Source organism: Lasioglossum baleicum, unplaced genomic scaffold (genome assembly GCF_051020765.1).
Source record: "Lasioglossum baleicum unplaced genomic scaffold, iyLasBale1 scaffold0030, whole genome shotgun sequence".
Classification (NCBI taxonomy): Eukaryota; Metazoa; Arthropoda; class Insecta; order Hymenoptera; family Halictidae; genus Lasioglossum; species Lasioglossum baleicum.
Genome location: NW_027469090.1, coordinates 672,762 through 681,605, shown reverse-complemented (window position 1 = coordinate 681,605; position 8,844 = coordinate 672,762).

Genomic DNA, 8,844 nt, shown 5'->3' with positions numbered 1-8,844 from the left:
ACTCCGACGAGCGAGGACAAAGGGACTGCAGCGTCAGCAACCCCCACTCCGAGCGAAGGAGGCAACGCAGAGCTGCCTCTTGCATCAGTCTGGTCCTAGCCAGCGGAGTGAGCGGACGTGTCGGTCTGCGCTCACTCCATTCTCACACAACGACATCAGTCAGTCTGGCCCAAGCCAGCGAAGCGAGCAGACGTGTCGACCTGCGCTCTTCTAATTCGCGCTTCGACGTTCATCGACGTTTGTTCTACAATTCCAATTCCAATTCTAATTCCAATTCTAATTCAAACTCAATACCAATTCCGACTCAACGCAGTCTCTATTCCAACACTAATTCATTTACTAACTCCTACGCAATTAATTCACTTAATTCATATTCACATTTATATTAATACAATTGTAACCAAGTGTAACCAAGTTATTATTATAATATATCTTATTTTACCAGAACTTCGCGAGTGACTTCTCTTACAATTCAATCAATTCAGTGACATATTTCTCTCCGATATTCAAACTATATCTTCGTTTATCGTGCACTTGTAGAGTATTGAAACTCGGTCACAAAGGGAGAAGCTTACAGCTCCGCCGAGACAATACGTCTGCAAGCGACATTTTGAACAATTGTTCCATTAGCAATCGTGCACTTGTTGAGTATTGAAACTCGGTCACAAAGGGAGAAGCTTACAGCTCCGCCGAGACAATACGTCTGCAAGCGACATTTTGATCGGTCAACTGTTTTCTCGGTCAAGTGTTCGATCAAGTCTCCATCAAGTGACAGTTCACACAAGGAATACGTGCAGTGCTAGATCTATAGTGACAGTTCTAACAGTGCCCTCGTTCGTTACACAGTGACCCGGCTTGGAGGCCAGTTCGTCCGCTCCGCTTGGGTAGTGTCAATGAACGAGCGGACCTTTTCAATAACTACATTTTATTAAAGTCACAGGTGGGATACCGCTGGCCAGCGCCTCCGGGGAACCCCTGGCCAATTTTCCCTTTTTCATTCAGAACATAGACAAAATTCCTATAAAGGATTTCTTGAGAAGGAGTTGTTAAACCAAGTTCCTTTCGCTCCTCTCTCCTCATGCGTCGAACACGTCACGACCGAGAATATCGAGTGTGACGCGTCAGATTACGTATCGGTATACGGTTGTCCGTGCCGTCCGATTCCGAACACAGAGATCAACCACGCGGATCTCTCGCGTTCCACGCCTGTCAACGTTACACCAGCTGCCCGCTATGAGATCATCGATCTCATAGACATCTCTGACGACGACGACAGCCAGGACACAGTGATCCTGCCACGTCCTCGTTGCGTCATCACCAACAGCACGTTCCTGTCACCACGTCAACGTATTACATTGCGTCTTCCCAATCTTCCTCGCCTGGAAGATATTTGCATCGAGGACCCACAGTACGAGGTCTACGCAGCGCAGAGGAAACAACTCCTGCGACAGTATTATTAAGGCGTAACAACAAACCGGTGAGAATCAGTATCTTGTATCCATCTTTACCCCATGTCAACTCACCGCGTTCGTTGCGTTTACGTATAAGTATCGCCATCCGCGTTGACTGCAAGCGGGTGCCGATTTTCCAAATGACTATCGGTGTCCTAGCGCATATGACTGCCCGTCTGGCTGTCTTGGCGTAAAAGACCGTTTCCTCATCAATTCCACGTGCCGCCTCCTGGGGTCATCTCCTTTGCCTAGGACGTGGGACGTGACGTAACACGTCACACGGAATGTGCTCGGTGGTTCCCAGAAGTTCGGTCCACTCGGTAGTGGCAATGATTTGATCGAGCACCGCTTTATTTCTCAACGCGCGTCTCAATTTAGCAAGTTGATACTTGCGTCCCGCTCGACGTGGGCGTCGCATGGGTAAGGAATAGTAATGATGGAATATTAATAATATAATGAAAATGAACTTCCACTTGTTATTAACCTTTTTGGTAGTTAACTCGCTTCACGTCTATAGTGGCGGCTCAGCGTTTCCACTGCGCTCTTTAGACCAATTCTAGACGTGGCACGAGAACTTCTCTATGACTCGCTTCAAATTCCTTATTGGCGGCTCAGCGTTTCCACTGCGCACTTTAGACCAAGTCCGGATATGTCACGAGTTTAATATATTCGATGCAAGAACTGAATTGGAAGATGGTGTTGAACTAACACAAGAATAACAAGATCGAAGCACTGGTATAACAACGATATATTAAATAAGAACTGGTAAGTACACTGGTATACAATATGTAAGTAGTATTATAATAGGAGTAGTAATTGGATTAATGAATAATGGATATTGTAATATGTTATAGGAATAATGTATGAGAATTAGGACTTGAGTTGAGTTGAGTTAGAGTTGGAATTGGAATTGGAATTAGGAGTGAAGGATCGACACACTTCACTTTCGCGGAGCTAGACTGAACACGTCTGCTCTTGAAGTCGGAAGAAGCCGGACTGGCACGTCCGTGCGAGTCGCTCGCTTGGAGCGGACCGTTCGAGTCGCTGTCTGGAGGCGGACTGATGCAAGCGCCTGCTCTGCCTTGCCTCCTTCGGTCGGAGTGGGGATAGCTGACGCTGCAGTCTCTTTGTTCTTCAGTCGTCGGAGTGGGAGAACCGCTGACGCAGCAGCGTCTTCGCTCCCGGGGACTGCACGTGCATTTCTGCTGACGCTGCAGTCTCGTGGCTGTCCTATTGCCCTCTACGAGCGTGGGACTGCTGATGCAGCAGTCTTTGGACTTCTCGACGTTTCTAGAAGCTTCTAGATGCTTCCAGAGTGATGCAATACTTTATTGCATTATGTGTCGTGGTGATGGGTTGAAACTGAGGTAAGGTGTTGATCAAGGTGAAGTTATGGTGATGGGTAGAGACGGAGATAAGGATTAGAACAATAGAATAATGAGATCTTAATACTATGCTCTTATGTCTAGGGGACGGTGTATGGATCTTATGCAGATCAGACCTTGTATACATAGTGTGTGTACAAGGCCAACGTCGTACATCGGACGACGTAACACCTCCCAACGCGGAAAAGAAATTTCTTACAAGGAAGAAATTTCTCGCTCAACACTCGATCACACACTCATTCATGTGACGCATCGTCCGGAGGTACTCCGCGCAGGGAGCACAGTTCTCGGCGAGTATTTCCTATATTTGTACGAAACACTGGTCGCACTGAAATGTTGTCGGTGTCGGCACGTGGGGCTGGGGCTGGTTTTGTAATGTCCGACAAGTCGTATTCGCAATGTTCATTATTCGACTGTCTTTTCTCGGGGTTTAGGGTGGGTGGGGAATCACTGGTGTCACTGTCACTTTTGTCTTTTCTTATCTGTGTCCAGATGAGTGTCACGCTTCGCTGACGCGGGGTTTGCGTTGGATTATTCGGCGCACGCTTGAGTTTGTTTGCATGTACAATCTTAAAATGGTTCCCTACTTTAATTTTTACATTGTTTGAGTCTAGGATGTCGCAAATTTCGTGAGGACCCGTATATTGCGCATCGAATTTGCCCTTGCAGGGTTCTTTGAGTAGGAATACCTGTTCTCCCACCTTGAATTCTACCGGGTTAATTCTTCTATCGTAGTATGATTTTGATTTTCTTTTCGCGGAGACTAAGTTTCCGCGCGCGCGAATCTGGGTTTCGGTTATCTTTCTTTGCAATTGGGAGAGGTAGTGGGTATAGGAGTCGTTTTCGCATTCGTAGGAGTAGGAATCGGCGGATGGGACTCGTGCCAAAGAGCCGAATACTAACTCGTGCGGCGTGAAATCTGTGCCCTCGTGGACACTCGTATTGTAACTAAACATTGCCAAATCGACCCATTTGTCCCAGTTGTTCTTGTGGACGTATTGCTTCAGGTACTCTGCCAAGACGTGGTGGGATCTCTCGATTGACCCGTTGCTTTGAGGGTGGAAAGCTGTTGTTTGCAGCCGAGTTATTCTGAATCGTTTTGCGATGGCCTTCATCAGGGAACTTGTGAAATTCGCTCCTTGATCCGTTAGGATGGCTTTAGGTGTTCCGAAACGGCAGATAAAATTGTTTATAAATGCGTCCGCAGTGCTGATGGCATCGGCGGATTTAAGAGGGTGTTACGTCGTCCGATGTACGACGTTGGCCTTGTACACACACTATGTATACAAGGTCTGATCTGCATAAGATCCATACACCGTCCCCTAGACATAAGAGCATAGTATTAAGATCTCATTATTCTATTGTTCTAATCCTTATCTCCGTCTCTACCCATCACCATAACTTCACCTTGATCAACACCTTACCTCAGTTTCAACCCATCACCACGACACATAATGCAATAAAGTATTGCATCACTCTGGAAGCATCTAGAAGCTTCTAGAAACGTCGAGAAGTCCAAGGACTGCTGCATCAGCAGTCCCACGCTCGTAGAGGGCAATAGGACAGCCACGAGACTGCAGCGTCAGCAGAAATGCACGTGCAGTCCCCGGGAGCGAAGACGCTGCTGCGTCAGCGGTTCTCCCACTCCGACGACTGAAGAACAAAGAGACTGCAGCGTCAGCTATCCCCACTCCGAACGAAGGAGGCAAGGCAGAGCAGGCGCTTGCATCAGTCCGCCTCCATCTCGCGACTCGAGCAGTCCGCCTCCATCTCGCGACTCGAGCAGTCCGCCTCCATCTCGCGACTCGAGCAGTCCGCCTCCATCTCGCGACTCGAGCAGTCCGCCTCCATCTCGCGACTCGAGCAGTCCGCCTTCAGCCAGCGACTCGCACAGACGTGCCTACCTGGCCTCAGCCGCCAGTCCGGCTTCTTCCGACGACAAGAGCAGACGTGTTCAGTCTAGCTCCGCGAAAGTGAAGTGTGTCGATCCTTCACTCCTAATTCCAATTCCAATTCCAACTCTAACTCAACTCAACTCAAGTCCTAATTCTCATACATTATTCCTATAACATATTACAATATCCATTATTCATTAATCCAATTACTACTCCTATTATAATACTACTTACATATTGTATACCAGTGTACTTACCAGTTCTTATTTAATATATTGTTGTTATACCAGTGCTTCGATCTTGTTATTCTTGTGTTAGTTCAACACCATCTTCCAATTCAGTTCTTGCATCGAATATATTAAACTCGTGACATATCCGGACTTGGTCTAAAGTGCGCAGTGGAAACGCTGAGCCGCCAATAAGGAATTTGAAGCGAGTCATAGAGAAGTTCTCGTGCCACGTCTAGAATTGGTCTAAAGAGCGCAGTGGAAACGCTGAGCCGCCACTATAGACGTGAAGCGAGTTAACTACCAAAAAGGTTAATAACAAGTGGAAGTTCATTTTTATTATATTATTAATATTCCATCATTACTATTCCTTACCCATGCGACGCCCACGTCGAGCGGGACGCAAGTATCAACTTGCTAAATTGAGACGCGCGTTAAGAAATAAAGCGGTGCTCGATCAAATCATTGCCACTACCGAGTGGACCGAACTTCTGGGAACCACCGAGCACATTCCGTGTGACGCGTCCGATTACGTTTCTGTATACGGTTGCCCTTGCAACCCTCCTAAAGAGGTCAACCACGCGGACCTCTCGCGAGCTCCGACGCCAGTTCTACATCCGGTCGATTGTCCAGAGGTGATCGACATAGCCGACGACGACGACAGCCGAGACACGATCATCGTTCCCAGGGTCCGTTGCCGAATCATCCGTGACGTTCCTCTGCCAGCTCATCAACGTGTCGTCTTGCGGCCAGCATCCAAGGCCACTAATGTCGTCCCGAACCGAGCAGCAGCAACTCTGCCTGATCTTCCCCACCTCGAGGACATCTGTATAGAAGATCCGATGTACGACACCTACTGTCAGTACCGCCAGTTTCTGCTGCAACAATATTATTAGGTGTCAATACAACATTGCGGTGAGTCGTATAATAACTTGTATAATTGCTGAATCCTGTAAACTCACCGTTCTCGTTGCATCCTCTCGCGCGCGATTCTTGTCGGGACACTTCTTGTAACCGCGTCGGACGTTCTCTTCTTGACTGCATCCATAGCAATATCGGTTGTCCTAGTGCATATGACAGCCCGCGGCTGTCTCGGCACGAAAGACCACTCCTCATTTTAATCTTCATATCTCAACCGTCCGTCTGTCACTGTTCTCTTTTCTCTCTCCTGGTACCTGTAACAAAAACACAGTGACGGACGTGACAAGGGATTGCGGTTGAGTGTTTCGTTAATAGATCCTGTATGGTTAAGATGTATGTGTTTCCGTCGTTGGTTGTTGGAAGGGGCCCTACAATGTCCATGGACACCTTATCGAACGCTCTACCGGGTGTATCCGTTATTCTCATCGGCAGGCGCGTTTTTACCCTGGTCAGTTTATTACGTTGGCAACTGAGGCAGTTATTAACGTAGTTCGTTATCTGGATCTTCATACCGCTCCACCAATATCTTTCGCGGATTCTCTTCAGGGTTTTTGTAATTCCCTTGTGCCCTGCGTACGCAGAGACGTGATTTTCTGCGATAATATCATTCCATCTATCTTCGGCCGGTATCTGGATTTCGTTTGCGCAGAAGAATATGTGTACGGGGGTGTCTTCGAATGTCGCGATGAGGAGGTTCGAGACGTACTCCATGGAATTGTCGTCTATATAGGTTTTAGAGATTGAAAATGTTCGCAGTCTGAGTTCGTTGGCTACATCAAGTAATGTCCGGAAACATTCTTTTAGGTCGTCAGTTGAAACCTCGTGAGTCAGGAATGGTTTGATGGGTATCTGTATCAGCTTGTTGCTACCGAAATTACTTATCTTTGCTTTGAATAAGGTCAGATCTCGACCGTCGGACAGTTTCCTTTGTCTATGGAGGTCTACGGCTCCTGGGTCTACAGGTTGACCATCCAGGGTTGTGAAACATACTAAATTATCTTTCCTCATAATTAGTCGGTCGCGGAGATACGTTATTCTCCCTTGTCGTCTTGGCTCCTCATCTTCTTCCTCGTCCTCGGAGGGTAAGGTTTCTTCTTCTTCATCGAGCCAGTTTGGTCCCGTTGGTTGGGGAATTAGGCTGGGGACGGCGGTTAAAATGTCCTCTAGTCCTGTTATGGGTGACTCCTCTTGACTGGAGGCGGGTACTAGGGGTGGTGATACCAAAAGGCTGTCGTCATCTGAACTCGCCCTAGGGCGTGGTGGCGTTTTCGATGGTGGTTCAGATGTTGAGTTCGACGATGATTTCCTCTTCCTCGGGGGAATTGACTGAGGCGGTGGCATAAGATGCGAGTCGGCCCATCTCCTTCGGCGGTTATCGAAGAGAGGGGTTCCTGGATTTGATAACGGTGCTCTTGGCGGCGATGTGCCTCCAGGGGTGCTCCATGAGAGGGGCAACGTAACTGGGTTTCGGGAGAGGGCATCAGCGTTAGAATTCGCTTTTCCCGGTTTGTAGACGACTTTATATTCAAACTCGGCCAGTTTTAGGCGCCATCTGAGGAGGCGCGACGTAGGGTCTTTTACTGACGTCATCCAGACCAGCGGTTTATGGTCTGTGATTAGTGTAAATTTTCGGCCGTAGATATATGGTCTAAAATACTGTACTGCGAATATTATTGCTAAGCACTCCTTCTCTATTGTAGAATAGTTCACTTCAGCGCCCTGCAGGATCCTTGAGGCATAGGCAACGGGACGATCCTTGCCTACTTCGCCTTGGCTTAGTACGGCGCCGATGGCATATCCAGATGCATCGCAGGTGACGTTAAACGGCTTATCGAAATCCGGGTATTGAAGGACCGGTTCGTCACACAGAGCTTGTCGTAGGTCTTCGAAGGCCTTTTCTTGTTTTGGACCCCATTCGAAATTGTGCTCTTTGGCGAGGAGTTGGGTTAGGGGTTTGGAGATTTTAGCGAAGTCATTAATAAATTTGCGGTAGTACCCTGTGTTACGTCACGCCCCACGTCCTAGGCAAAGAAGATGACCCCAGGAGGCGGCACGTGGAATTGAAGAGGAAACGGTCTTTTACGCCAAGACAGCCAGACGGGCAGTCATATGCGCTAGGACACCGATAGTCATTTGAGACCGACACCCGCTAGCAGTCAACGCGGATGGCGATACTTATACGTAAACGCAACGAACGCGGTGAGTTGACATGGGGTAAAGATGGATACAAGATACTGATTCTCACCGGTTTGTTGTTACGCCTTAATAATACTGTCGCAGGAGTTGTTTCCTCTGCGCTGCGTAGACCTCGTACTGTGGGTCCTCGATGCAAATATCTTCCAGGCGAGGAAGATTGGGAAGACGCAACGTAATACGTTGACGTGGTGACAGGAACGTGCTGTTGGTGATGACGCAACGAGGACGTGGCAGGATCACTGTGTCCTGGCTATCGTCGTCGTCAGAGATGTCTATGGGATCGATGATCTCATAGCGGGCAGCTGGCGTAACGTTGACAGGCATGGAACGCGAGAGATCCGCGTGGTTGATCTCTGTGTTCGGAATCGGACGGCACGGACAACCGTATACCGATACGTAATCTGACGCGTCACACTCGATATTCTCGGTCGTGACGTGTTCGACGCATGAGGAGAGAGGAGCGAAAGGAACTTGGTTTAACAACTCCTTCTCAAGAAATCCTTTATAGGAATTTTGTCTATGTTCTGAATGAAAAGGGAAAATTGGCCAGGGGTTCCCCGGAGGCGCTGGCCAGCGGTATTCCACCTGTGACTTTAATAAAATATAGTTATTGAAAAGGTCCGCTCGTTCATTGACACTACCCAAGCGGAGCGGACGAACTGGCCTCCAAGCCGGGTCACTGTATAACGAACGAGGGCACTGTTAGAACTGTCACTATAGATCTAGCACTGCACGTATTCCTTGTGTGAACTGTCACTTGATGGAGACT